Here is a 15,296-nt window from a genome sequence, read left to right as displayed (position 1 = left end):
TTAACATCCAGATCTGTGCAGACCAATAGAAACACCCTATAAGTCACATGCGTAATGTAAGATTTTCTAGTAGCCACATTAAAAAATGTAAAAAGAAATAGGTGAAGTCAAATTTAATAATATTTAAAAAATTAATCTAATAGATCCAAAGTATCATTTCAACAGGTAATCAATATCGAAATTATTGACGGTCTATTTTACATTATTTTTTTACATGCTAAGCCTTTGGAATCTAGTGTGAATTTCCCAATTCTGCACATCTCAATTTGGACTCTAAATTTTCATCAGAAATGCTTGACCTGTATTTAGCTTTTAGAAAGTTACTGTTAGAAAAGTGGATTTACAAACACAAGCTAAACATGTTAAAAGCTTTCCAAAAATTGAATTGGGTATCAGTTTTTCTCTTTAAATGAAATGAAATACAACAAAATAAAAGTTTAGATCCTCAGTCCTAGTAGTTACGTTTTTTTCTTTTTTTTAATACCCAAAAAACCCAAACAAACGCAAACATTTGTAACTTTTGATCATTCCGTTCTACATATATAATCAGTAATTCACAACATCGTCACATAGTTGCATAGTCATCATCATGTTCATTTCTTGAAATATTTGCATCTATTCAGAAAAAGAAATAAAAAGAAAACAAAAAAATTCATACATACCATTACCCCCACGCCTCCCCTTCACCGATCCCAGCATTTCACTCTAATTTTATTTTAACATTTGTTCCCCCTGTTATTCATCTTTATTCCACGTTTTACTCATCTGTTAATAAGGTAGATAAAAGGAGCATCGGACACAAGGTTTTCACAATCACACAGTCACATTGTGAAAGCTATATCCTCATCATACAATCATCTTCAAGAAACATGGCTACTGGAACACAGCTCTACATTTTCAGGCACTTCCCTCCAGCCTCTTCACTACATCTTGAATAACAAGGTGATATCTATTTAATGCGTAAGAATAACCTCCAGGATAACCTCTTGACTCTGTTTGGAGTCTCTCAGCCACTGACACTCTGTCTCATTTCACTCTTACCCCTTTTGGTCGAGAAGGTTTTCTCAATCTCTTGATGCTGAGTCTTAGCTCATTCTAGGGTTTTTCTCAATCTCTTGATGCTGAGTTTCAGCTCATTCCAGGGTTTCTGTCCCACGTTGCCAGGGAAGTCCACACCCCTGGGAGCCATGTCCCACGTAGACAGGGGGAGGGCGGTGAGTTTGCTTGTTGTGTTGGCTGGAGAGAGAGGCCACATCTGAGCATAGTAGTTACATTTTAAGTACTAAGTGACTATTGGCTACTAAAATGGATGGCACAAGTCTAGATCATGGATCCAGCTTGGTATTCATTGTTTTTTTTTTTTGTATGCTATATGATGCTGTATGGTGGGGGTCACATTTCATTCTTTTTCCATGTGAGTATCTTGTTATTGCAGCACCATTTTGTTAAAGTTTTTTTTTGTGTGTGTGTGTGGGGAAGTGCATGGGCTGGGAATCGAACCTGGGTTTCCTGCATGGCAGTGAGAATTCTACCATTGAACTACCCTTGCACCCCCCAGCTTGGTATTATTTATAGTGTATACTTGACCATTCATTTATTCATTCACCAAATATTTGCTTGATACCCACTCTGTGCAAAGCCCTGTGCAAAGTGTTGGTAATAAAAATATAATGAAGAAGAGCATTCTTATTCTCCTGGAGTTCCTGGGATGGTAGAATCAGAGGGAAGGGCACTTGCCTTCCATCTCTCTCCCCATCTAATTCAAGAAGGAAGTGGGAACAAGGTCCAGAAAGATGCTCTCTGCTGTAGAAATGGCTCACCTTGCAGGTTGGGGCAGAGGCACTTCAAAGTCAGGTGCTCCCAACTTACCCAGCATATCAGATGGCTTCTTGGTTGCTAACAACTTTCCACTATAACTGGTTAATGAACAGGGGGAGTTTATTAAAGGATATTGAAGGATAAATAGTCATTTGGAGGCCTGGGAAAAATAAGTCTCAGCTCTATTGTGCTGTAGAGCCAGCTCATGGAGGAAAATGGTATTGCTGTGACTGCTGCTACTGAGTACCAGATAGCAGGATGTGCCGGTTTGAAAGGACTATGTACCCCAGAAAAGCCATGTTTTAATCCTGGTCCAATCTTGTGGGAGCAACCCTTTCTTTTAAACCCTATTCAGCACTGTATGTTGGAAACTTGATTAGATAATCTCCACGGAGATATAACTTCACCCATGTCAGGTGGATCTTGATTACTTTACTGGAATCCTTTAAAAGAGGAAACATTTTGGAGAAAACAAGAGAGCCACGACAGAACCATGTCTACTTCTTTGTGCTACTCACTTCTGAATTAAATCTCAAATGCCAGCATCTGCTTGACAGAGTCCAGATCACATGCCTGATTCTAGCTGCAAAGGAGTCTGGCAGTTTGAATTCTGATTTCAATACTGGGGAGATGGGGACTCATTACATACAAAAATATCCCCAAATTTAGGAAAGTTTCTCAAAGGTTGATGGGCAGACAAAGATATGACAGATGTCTACTATAGCCAGAGTATGATTAATGCCAGGGCCCCGGGCAGCAAACTCTTCACAAGAAAGGTCATACCCGCAGCAGGTGCCTGCGAGATATCACCAACTTTCAGAATCTTCTCAGTAAAGCATGCCTGGGCACATTCCTCAGACAACCGTCATGCCAGTACACCAAAATGTGATTTTATAATCCATAATCAAATCTTTACATGTTCACAGGTATGCAGTAAAAGCTTGCCAATAATGGTGAATTGCTCTACTCAAAACCTTTCCAACCTCAGGTATTTTCCTGCAAAACTGAAACCACATTTCCCAGTCTCCTTGGTAGATGAGGATCTAGATATATTTAGATTACATCAATCAGCCGAACTTAGGTAAAACTTGGATTTGAAACTGAATAATGTGGGGAGTTGAACAGGATTTGAGGCTGGTACTTATTTTGAGGAGCTGGAGTGGTCCAGGAGCCAGAAACTGTGTGGCAGGAGCTTCCTGATGTGGGAGCTTAGTGGCTGCGGCACAGGCAACAATTTCCCTGATGGCCCAGTTGCGTTGTGTGGTTTGGGAAGTTGATACTGGACAGCTTAAGGGTCTACTTCTTTGACTCTTCCAATGATTTGTTGAAATTTGTAGGCTCCATAATATATTGTTTTGTGCTTAAACTAGCTGGAGGGGGACTATATATTGTATAAATAAGATCCCCATCCAATGTGCCCATGATTCCTTCTCTAGAAAGACTCTTTTTCTCTGTTATCATGCCTTTCCTACTTTGCAGATGTCAAAGGGTCTATTATCTTATGAACAGATAGTGATATAGATCATAGTTTTACTAAAATGTCCTTACTAGGCAAAATGAAGGGAAATAATCCTATGTTGATTTTTTCCATCCTCGGATTTAAACACAAAATGAAACAAAATTATTGGTTTGTGAAATACAAAAGCCTGAGAATACTCTTTTATGAGACCTTTCATCTTTATTCTTCCTTTTAGAGTCTTACCCAGGTATATTTATTCATTTACTCAGCTAAATATTTGACTACTTACTGTAATATTTGATTCCTTACTATGTACTTGGAATCATGGTGGGCCTTCATTTATTTTCTTATTTTTAGTTTATCTTTTCTTAACTAGTTTTTTTTTCCAGTCTCTGTTAGTTTCTCTTTGGTAGAGACATAATGGCTTTTGGCCAACAAAAAGCTAACGTCAGTACTTGCTGTTTGTGGCCTCAACATTGTGAAAACTTTAGCCCAAGGATGAGAATATATTTCATATAAGCTATCAATAAATAAATTTGTTTTTCAAAGAAATTAGGTAAGAAGTAATCCTAAAATTAAGAATATTATGTGAAAATGCTAAAGTAGATGAGGGAGGGATTGTAGAAAAATTTCCAAAAGGGGTAGACTGTGGAGATGGGGCAAGAAAGGGCTTAACACCTGGTCCAGGGAGGAGCCAGCTGCCTGCTGCTAGGAATCCCAGAAAAATATAAGGAAGGTATGCAACCAAGAAGGACCTAGTGACATTGTCTCCTTGGAGATCTACCAGGCAAACCTTCAAGTGTTGCTTGTGCCCACTATATACCCACCTAAGGTACTTCTCCAAAGTTGCTCTTCTTGCACTCTGGTTGAAGAGGACATCTGTGGCTAGATGGCAGAAGAGGTCCACTTTCAGTACATGTGCCCCTTATCGTGGCCTGGGCCCTTGGCAAGCTTCAATTTCTGGAACCCCACTTCTGTGTGGTTGTGCTGACCTTCCTGCTATGACTATCCCCTTCTTTCCGGGCTCAGCTGGTCAGATATAACTCAGGTACATTCTTCATTGGGAGCAGACTGGGAGGCCCCTTTACTTCAGACTCTGTATCTTCTCCTTAATGAACTCTTCATTTGATTTCATCACAACAGTGGTTGCATTTCCTAGACTCCAAGTCCTGGAAGCCTGATAATGTGGGACAGGTAAGGACTCTGGTTCCCCATATTCCTGAATTTAAAAACTAGTTCCATCACTTTCCGTGCAGACCTGGGCAAGTTACTCAACCTCTCTGAGGCTCCCTCTCCCTGTCTGGATGGTGGGTATCACACCACCCTCCTTGAAGGACTGTTGTGGGGATAAGGAGGTGATGACTGTAAATAGCTGTCTACCACCTGCATGTGATCTGAATCAGTAATATTTGGGGCTTTTCTCTTGGTAATGCTATGCAGTAACCTCTTGGCTGAACATTTATTGATTTGGCTGCAGAACAGCCCTCTGTGTTCTGCAGCCAGCAAGCCCTCTCCAGTAGCATCCCAATTTCCTTTCAGGAATCATCTCCCCCCCGGGAGTATTCTTAGAGGGAGATAGTCATGGGAACAGAAACTTTCTCTCCTGCCTTGATGCAGCCAGGGGCTTGGATGTAATCTGTATCCCTCTCTCCCCTGACACTGAATCCTGAGAGAGTAGATTGGGGAAGGGTGGAAGGGTTAGTGGCTCTTCAGAGCCATGGACGTATGTCTACCTGGCTTTTCCTCTTTCTGAACTAGGGCTGGCATTCTGTTGCTCCTGTTGCCAGATGGCCCTAATTTTGGGCTCCCAGCCTTCTCACAGATTTGGTGAACTTTGATGACCCCTCTCTCCCCACCCCTAGAGCGTTCCCTTTTGATTTATATTTGCTGGAATTAGTTTCTCTTGCTTGGAACCATGAACCCTGACTAACACCCCTTAATCCTAAATTATTTCATGGGCTCTGTATGAATTATCTAATGCTGTGTAACAAATCACCCCCAAACTTGGTGAATTAAAACAATAGTCATTTATTGTCTATTGTGATTTCTATGGGTCAGGAATTCAGGAGAAGCTTTTGGCTCAGGCTTTCATAAGGTTGCAGTCATCTGAAGGTTTGACTGGGGCTGGAGGATCCCCTTCCATGGTGGTTCACTCACATGGCTGGTGGGTTGATGTTGGCCTATTGGCAGGGATGAAGGTAGGCATCTCAGTTTCTCTCCTGTGAGGATCCCCAATGGACTGCTCAAGAGTCCTCCTAGCATGAGGGCTGGCTTCTCTCAGGAAACTGCAATGCTGATACAGCCTAGCCTTAGAAGTCATACACCATCCCTTCTTCTGGATTTTACTGGGTACACAGGCCAGCCCTGATTCACATTGGGAGGGGACCACACAAGGGCATCATCAGGAGATGTGTGTCACTGGGGACTGTCTTGGAGGCTGACTCTTATAGGCTCCCAGATAATTCCCACATGCCTTTCTTCATTTTCTTCTTTCTGCAATATGAATAATCAACAAAAACAAGCAAGGCCTTCACAGATGTGGGCATGTGCAGATGGCAGTGCTGGGTGAGTGGAGAATGTTCCTGGGGAGCTCAGTATAGGCACTGTCTCTTCTTTCATTGATCTGGTTGGTTTGTTCCTTAGAGTGTGAGGTGGAGTGTTGAGTGTGGATGGAGGCCTTCAAGGACTTTTGCTGATCTCCTTCTTTCTCCACCCCTCTCACTTTCTGTGCTCCTGAGCAACATAATTCAATAACAAGATTGTTCTGAGTTCAGGTTTATCTCTGAGGTAGGAGGTAATGTGTATGAATAGGGTGGGGTCAGGAATTGGAGCCAACTGGGCTAAGGTTGAGACTCCTCAGGAATTCCCAAACCTTCTGTGTGTGGAATCCCAAAAGTTGTGGCAACATTTATAAGATTGTTATTGCTTCTGGAGGTGTGGAGGACACTCTGCAGCACTTAGATCCATGGTAATTTTTAAATAATCTTTTTAAGCACTTAAAGTCACCCAGTGGGCACTATTTTTTTTTTTTTTGGTAGTTGATTGGTATAAACTTAAAGCATAGTAATACTTTTACTGTATGGGGATTAAATTTCAGCAGTGGAGTTTTAGGAGTAGCAGTTGAGTTTACTGATTGTCAAGCATCCAGAAAGGATCCAGAGAGGCTGATGAAGCTGGGATTCTGAGTGACAAGTGTCCTTGGCAGGGGCAAGCACCCTGTAAGAGCTTCACTGTTGATTCCTAGATATTCTGATGTCCAGGGTTAAAACAGCTGTGCGTTCTTGGACTTGGTTAGAACTCTTCTCTGCAGGGTGAATCAACAACTAAAATTGTTTCCAAGCAGAGTAGGCTTATTTTAATCTTGATCACTTTTTTTTTTTTAACTGTTTTAGTCCCCAGCTGCTTAAAGTAGTATCATTGTAGCAAAACTTGGGGCAATATTGTTTAAACTTTTCACATGAACTTTGCAGGTTCACAATGCACCTTGGCAATCATTACTGGGTCCTCACAATGACTCTATAGGGCAAGCAGAGCTGGATACAATGGCTCATTTTCACAATGAGGAGACTGAGGTTTATGGCCAGCAAATGGTAGTCAGACATGGTGGTTAGGGAACAGTGTCACACTCAGACAGGCCTGGGTTTCAAACCTGAATCTGCCATTTATTAACTGGGTGACCTCAAGTCTGCCTTCATTTCTTCACATGTAAAATGGGACTAACAATAGTGCCATAATCATATTGCGGTCTTCAGGGTTGTAGGGTTAAATGAAGTATTGTATATAAAGCACTTAGCATAATGTCTGGCATTTAATAAGCACTCAGTAAATGTGAGCTGTTTAATGAGTGTTTGCTCAGACTAGGACAGATTATGTATTTCAGTAATTGGGCGGGTGGGTTGGTTAGATCTCATAGGCGAGCACCCTCACCAGTGCTTGGAAACCACAAGAGCAACCAACCCTCCACCTTCTCTTCTAATGCCCTTCCCGTGGCCCCTCCTTCTCTAGTGTTTGCTTTTCCTTCCCCTTACTCCTCAGTTATCTTTTATACTATTCCAATATTTGCAGAATGTGGGGCTGTAAAAATTTATAGGGTTCTTCTATAGCACCCAATTTACTGCAGGCCTTCAGGAAACTGTTTTCAGTTAGTACTTATTAACTCAATCAAATCAAGTCACCCATGTGGATAAATTACTGGCTTACCCAGCTGGCTGAGCAACACACAGGAGGGCATGTGAGCTTACACACACAAGTACACACGTGCACACAAACTCCTGCCACATTCCTGAGGCTCAATCTGTTAATCCTAAGCCCAAACCTTGGAAAAGGTTACCTGTCACTTTCCCACAGGGTAACTTTGGTGATATCACAGGTGATATCACCTTGCCATCTATTAGGCCATGCCACATCTATCATCTCCTTGGATTCTTTAACAATTTTTTTTTACATGGGCAGGCACCGGGAATCGAACCTGGGTCCTCTGGTATGGCAGGCAAGCATTCTTGCCTGCTGAGCCACCGTGGCCCTCCTTGGATTCTTTCCTACAAAGAATGGAGGGCAGAGAAGTTCAGTTATTTACCTAAGTGTAAGCCCTAGACTCAACTCCAAGACTCCCTTTCCTAAAAACTGGACTCAGATGCCAATCCAAAAGATCTGCCAAGATCCACACCCCCATTAGAGCCGCACTTCTGGGTTAAGTTTGCATCTCCTTTAGATCCCTATTAAAACATGCAAAACATATAGTTTATCTGAATTACCTACGGCAAGCATTTATCCTAATTGAGAAGCTTTGGGCATAACTATGAGGCAAGGTTTATGGCTGTCCACCAGAATGGACTTTTCCCTTCTCTCGCTATAAAAAAATTGTATTGGGCACATATTTGCCATCTCCTTGCAGTTGGATAAGGCTATATGACTAAGTTCTCACTTACGGAATGTGAATGGAATGATGTGTGAGGCTTCCAGGCCCAGTGCCTTATGTAATTGGTATGCTTCCTTCACGCTTCTTTTATCCTTCTCACCTGCGGCAAACCAGCTCGGCAATGGCCCAGCTCCCACCATGCGGATGCGGCCATATCTTGGGGAAAAGCAGAGAAACAAGATGGAGGGAACTTGGATCACCAAATCTCTGCCTAAAATAGAGCCACCCCTGACTGAAAAAGACTTCCTCTGATGTGATGTGAGAGAGAAATAAACTTCTAACTCCTTTGTGTCACTGGACTGTTGCTGGGGCTCTTTGTTACAGCAGCCTACACATCTGTCAGAATTAAATGTGTTTACCAACAGGAACCACTTGGCACAGGGTCTGGCAAATGGTAAATGCTTAGTAAATGTCAGCTCTTACTATGATTGTATTTGTGTTTCAGAACCTTGGATTTATCTCTGAATGGCTGACAGAGAATTTAGTAGCCATTTCACAGGGATTCTGTGATACTTGGGCTGCCTGCTTTGGTGTCCAGGCAACCAAACATGGCCCAAGAGGGTATTTTCCTTTCTTCTGCAGTGGCTTCAGGCTAGGGAAGTCCAGTGGACACAAGGCCCCAGGGCTTGGTTTGAGTTTGTCAATATCAGGAGGCAGCTTCCTGGGCCCAGATCCCAGTGTTCTCCAGACCTGGCCGAGGGCCTGGGACGCAGCACCCTGCAGCACCTGTGGACAGAGGGCATCGCAGATGGGCCTGTGGGTGTGTGGCAAACATAAGCAGATGGCCCGTGGTTTTGCGTGAGACACCAACAGCAACCCCCAGCAATAACTGGGGATTTGGGACAGGGCGGAAACTCTGTAATAATGAGTGGGGGCAAAAGCTGGTGAAACATGGGTGACATCTAAAAATGTGGGTCCCTTTGTAGGCGGGTGAGATTAGAAAATTTAAGTTACCCTAAGGAGTAAGAGAAAGAAGCAGCATCACAGTTCTGGAGTGAACAGGGAGCTCAGCACCGCTACTGTATAGATCCCACCTCCCTTTCTCTGCTTCCTACAGCCTTCCCCTTCTGGTCTCCAGAAGCATGTGTTGGCCTGGTGGCCCATAGTTAAAACACCTAAGATATTTACAACTTAGGAATTCTGCCCCAGGCTGCTACCGGCTCAGTGGGGGCTTGAGGGCTGGGGTGGGCCCAGGAGTGACCCAAAGTCCAGAGGCAGAAGAGTGAAGGGCAAAGTGGGTGATTCAAGCAGGAGCATCTGGAAGAAAAATCAAAATTTTGAAGCAGGCAGATACTCCAAAAAGGAGATTTCAATTCTAAGAGACCAGGCTAAGAGAGGGAATAAAAAATTAATCCACCAATATGGTGTGGCTACAAAAGGAAAGGATGTTAAGAGGCATGCAATGAACTGAATAAAACTCGGGGACAATGTGTTGTGTAAAATAAGCCAGAACAAAAGAACAAATACACTAAGGTCTCTTTCAGAAAATACTTATAAGAAAATTGGAGCATAGACTGTAAGCCCTTATAGCAACCACACTTAGTCTGAAGTTGTATTTCTAGATTCTGAGACACTGCGCTATATATGTCTCAGCTGATATTTTCCGAAACTTTGAGTAACTCTGTGACACCTAAGACCCAGAAATGGAGTGCTGCAGCCCTGAAAGTCAGCATAGCTATATACAATAACAGTTAAAGTAACCAAAAAAAAAAAAGAAATCAGGCTTCAATTAAAGATAAACAAAGCCAATTTGGCTGGGACTAAGGTAAATCACAATATAGGCTAAAAGATGATATAGTATATGTACTCTAGATCTTCACCTACTATATGAGACAAAAGGCAGAGAGGTTTATTGTGCCTAGAACTAAATTTTCTGTAACACAACCTAAATCAGCCTGTCTGGATGGCTCATTTAAACAACCCAAACTCCTGGAGTCCAGAACAGGAATAAGGCCTCGTAATTCTGTATAGCTTACTATAATACCAGGATTCATTTCAGACTATTGTGGGCTGATAATTACAGAGTATTGCTAGAGTCCCTTAAGGGTCTAAAGGGAAAAAAAAAAAGGAAACTGTTTTATCCCCATCTGGGAAATCCCAGATTACCCTCTCAACCACTGGGAACTTCCAAGAAAATAGGCTAAGCCCTTGATTTTGAGGCTTGCCCTTATGAAACCTATTTCTGTAATGGAGAAGCTAAGTACCTATAATGAGGCTTAAGAGTTGCTTCCAGGAAACCTCTTGTTGCTCCGATATGGATTTTCTCCCTCTAAGCCCAACTCTTCAAGGAAAATCCTTACCCTCCTCCATACATGGGACATGACATCCAGGGGTGAAAGTCTTCCTGACAATGTGAGAAATGACTCCCAGGGATGAGTCTAGCCCTCACACTGTGGGATTGACAATGCCTTCCTTACCAAAAGGGGGAAAAGAGGTGTAATAAAATAAGGCTTCAGTGGCTAAGAGAGATCAGATGGAGTAAAGAGGCTATTCTGGAGGCTACTCTTATGCAAGCCTCAGTTACACAGTGCTAATTGCCGTAGTTTGCTAACCCCCCAACCAACATCACTCCTGTTAACTCCTGGAACCAATAATTTCCAGAGGGTTCCTAGGCCAGATAAATCCTGAAACCCAGAGAGACCAGCCTCTTCAGTATTATCAATTAATTACAACCCCCTATCTTCAGTGTCGACACCCCTTCTCAACATGAAAATTCAGAACAGGCATTGCCTAAAGATCTCTATAGATTTGGAAAAAGGTCAAAGGAGAAGGAGGAGGTATAATAGAGAAAACAGAATTTAACAAACGAGTATGGCTGCTGAATCATATTGATATTCCTTCTACTCTCCAGTGTTTTGGAGCAGCTAGAAGGAAAAATCTGAAATAGTGGAACGGTAACCCATAACAAACTCTGAAATATGGTCTGTAACTACTTGTTGAAGTGAACTTTGGAAATTATTGCTTTTTCTTTCTATATATGTTAAATTTCACAATAAAAAATTAATTCACCAACAAGGAAGTGAATTCTCTAATACCCATATCTGGGTGGGTTATGGGCCCTTTGCTGTCTCATTGTTGGATTATGTTTCTCTCTTCACTCCTCGGTCCACCTCTGCTCCTCCCACGCATCTCTATTTCTCCTTAACCCTAGCTGCCCCCTGCACTGGACTGTGGGATCCCTGAGGGTGGAGAGTCTGAGCCTGGTACTCGGTTGGTGCTCAGTAAATAACTGTTGAATTGATATGAATCGTATAAATTGTGAACCCTTTTATCTAAAAATCTTATATCTCACAAGAAACTTAATAATGCTAATGGCTTCTGGGGACAAAAACTAGATGGCTAGGGACAGGGGTGGGAGAGAAGCCTTTTGCATATCCTCTAATATCTTTAGAATTTTAGGCATGCCCATATATCACCTATTCCAAAATTAAATTTAGTTATTATTACGTTATTTAAAAATTGAAAGCCTATTAGCAAAGATGCAGAACTCATGCATTTGACATCCAAGGAGGCCAGGGGACATCCAAGGCCTCTGGAGAGCCAACTCAGCTGGCAGACCCTTAGAGGGAGGCTCAGGGGAGAAGGGGTGGACGAGTGGTGAGATGTACAGCTCCTTCCTCACCACCGAGGAAGCTGTCTTAGTTTTTCACTCAGTCTTACTGAGGACATCAGGGTCTCCCTGAGCAGCTGCAGCCCCGGCCATCAGACATCAGTCCCAACGTCAGCATGGATCCACCAGTGTCCGGACACGTCCACGTTGTTGCCAACATGCCCTCCCGTCCACGCAGGAGGCCCAAAGGCTGAAGTCGCCGGAAACCAGGAGAGAAGACTTTCCCGATGAGCTGCCGAGTTCACGAACCACCCAGTGCAGAGACTGCAGACCACTGCTCTGCAGTCAAAGAAAGGGCACCCAGGAACACCAGTACAGAGGCGTACCTGGGCTCCAGGGTCCTTCCCACCCTTCTTTTTTGCAAGTTTACCCCTCTCTTGGGCTCACTTCCATGCCAGGTCCAGGACCCTCCTGCTGTACTCCCTCAGCCCTGGGCAGTGATTCTCAAAGCCGTGAGCAAACAAAGCCGTGAGACCCAATGGGCCTGCACCTGGGTGGGCAGCTTGGAAGCAGCCTGTTGATTTCTAGGGCTCCTTCTTTTCCCAGAGAGCACAAGCAGACAGGCTGTGCCTCGTACTTTCTGTTACCAGCACCCAGCTCCATCCCGGCACTTCTGTTTTTTAGCTAATGTTGACTGAGCACTTATCAGTGCTGGACATTGTTCCAATTTATTTAGTCCTGGCATCGGCCTTACGAGGTAAAAGCTATTATTTCCATTTTACACATGAGTCACAGAGAGCTTAAAGTGATTTGCCCAAGCTCATGCAACTACCAAGTGATAGGACTAGGATTCAAACCCCACTGGCTTCAGAATCCATTCACTTAACCAGGAGGCTATACATGATTCATACGAAAGTGAGATTAGGTGGGGGTGGAGGGTGGGGAAGGAGGGAAGGAGGCAGGAAGGGAGTGGGGAAGGAGGGAAGGAGGCAGGAAGGGAGTGGGGAAGGAGGGAGGCAGGAACCCACTAGGTCCCAGGCAGCTCTCCACTCCAAGAGGCAGCAGCTCTGTTGGATCAGTGCCCTAGAGTTCTGAGACTGACTCAGTCTGAACAAACTCTCAAGCAACTGACGAATAAACCAGAGTATCAGTTCACTGGTTCCAGAGAGAGCTATGATTGCCAAAAAAAAACCAGAACTTCATGTTCGTTGGTGAGCAGACCCAGGAGCATGGGTAAGGGACGTCAGGAGGCCGCGTGGTGAGCGAGGACTCCATGCCGAGAGCACGGGGCGGTCTTAAGGACCTGTGCCAGTAAGCTGTGGGGGCCTAATGGCCTGGCTCCTCTCAGGCCCACCTGTCAAGCACAGTGGCTGTTTCTGTCTGCCAGACAGGGTCCCCTTACTCTGGACAGCTCTGCAAAAACACTGACAAATCTACTTGGGTCCCCTTTCTCTAAACTCTGCACATATCATCCCCCTTCGGTTAATACATTTGTTTCTCAGACAAGCCACACTGTGATCGATTAGATTTCACAATTGATTAGATTTCACAATCACAGATGCTTAACTCCATTATGCATGGATTCTGCTTGCTAGCTTTGCTCTCAGAGGACAACCAAGTACTGAACAAAAGGGAAAAAAAGACACTCCTCTGACCCAGGAGCCCATGACACTTGCCCTCAGGCCTGTTGCTGCTCTCAGCCCCCAAGTCTGCTGACGGTCCCTGTTTCAGGAAAAAGTCCGGTTTGTGTTTTCACAGTGTGTATATTGTGGATACTGGTTGTGAAGGTGAATGTGATAGGATGAAATGGAAACCATTCCTGGAAGGAGCAAGTAAATGCCAACTCCAGTGCAAAAGAATGAGTTGTAGTTTAAAAAGAATCATGTATCTCCTTAAGCCTGTCTGATTGAATTCTGGCTGCTCACGGAGACCATGCACGAGCTGCTTAGCTTAGAGGTTTTCTCTGGTATAGGACAACAGTTCCTTACCAATAACAGAATTTTCTGGTACTACTGCTGTGCTGGTTTGAAACTGTATGTGCCCCAGAAAATCAAGTTCTTAAAGCTAGTCCATTTCTGTGGGTGTGAACCCATTGTAGGCAGGACTTCTTGATGAGCCTGCTTCCATTAAGGTGTGGCCTAGGGTGGGTCTTTATTCTCTTACTGGAGTCCTTTATAAATGCGATGAATACAGACAGAGTTAGAGAAAAACACAGAAGCAAGAAGCTGAAAGCAAGGGAACCCGGAGGAGGAGGGAGATACTAACACATGCCACTACGTGCTTTGCCATGTGACAGGAGAGTCCAGGATCGCTGGCGACTGGTCTTTGGGAAGAAAGCATCATATTGACCATACCTTAATTTGGACATTTGCATGGCCTCAAAACTGTAAACTTGTAAGTTAATAAACTCCTATTGTTAAAAGCCAACCCATTTTATGATATCTGCTTTGAGAAGCTTAAGAAACTAAAACAACTGCTAAGAGTAACAAATACTGAGTCTCTTCTATATTTCAGATGCTGTATCAAACTCTTGCATGCATTATGCCAGTTTGAAAGTGTTGTGTATCCCAGAAAAGCCATGTCCTTTAATCCTGATTCAATATTGTAGGGTGGAAAGCCTTTTGATGAGATTATCTCCATGAAGGTGTGGTATGGCTTATTGTGGGTGTGGCCTTTTTTATTGTATAGTATGACATATATGCAAAGCAAAGAAAGAAATAAACAATAGTTTTCAAAGCACTCTTCAACAAGTAGTTGCAGGACAGATCCCAGAGTTTGTGATGGGTTACCATACCATCATCTCAGATTTTTCTTTCTAGTTGCTCCAAAATGTAGGAGGCTAGAAGGAATAAATATTTTTTTTAACATCACAATTGACCTTTTTTTCTTTTGAAAAATAACATATATACAAAAAAAAAGCAATAAATTTCAAAGCACAGCACAAGTAGTTGTAGAACAAATTTCAGAGTTTGGTGTGGGTTACAATTTCATGATTTTAGGTTTTTATTTCTAGCTGCTTTAAGATACTGGAGACTAAAAGTTAGTCTTTTAGTGTAATCTAAAAGATTTAGATCTAAATTTAAATGATTAATAACTTAGCAATCATATTTGTTTCTTAAACAAATATCTGGCCTTTTGATTAGCTGGAGATGTGACTCCACCCATTCATGGTGGGTCTTGATTTGTTTACTAGTGTCGTTTAAAAGAGGAAACATTTTGGAGAAAGTTCAGAGCTGATGTAAAGGCTTGGAGAACAGCTGCTTCAGAACTGACAGAGATGTGAGTGTTTGGAGATGCTTGGAGTGCTGACAGAGAGAGCAGATGCCTAGACACAGGAAGCACCCAGCAGACATTGCCATGTGTCTTCCCATGAGATGCTAAACAAGTCAGAAACCAGAGTTATGTCCCAGAGGAGCTAAGTGGAGGCCCACAGAAGCCAAGTGAGGAGCCCCCACAGGAAACAGAGGCTGAAAGCAACAGATCCCAGGAGCAAGGGACCAGCACATACCTTTCCACTGACAGAGGTGCTCCAGATGGCATCAGCCTTTCTT

This window comes from Tamandua tetradactyla, chromosome 5 (genome assembly GCF_023851605.1).
Source record: "Tamandua tetradactyla isolate mTamTet1 chromosome 5, mTamTet1.pri, whole genome shotgun sequence".
Lineage (NCBI taxonomy): Eukaryota > Metazoa > Chordata > Mammalia > Pilosa > Myrmecophagidae > Tamandua > Tamandua tetradactyla.
The sequence above is the reverse complement of the archived record's forward strand: the minus strand, read 5'-3'. Positions refer to the sequence as shown.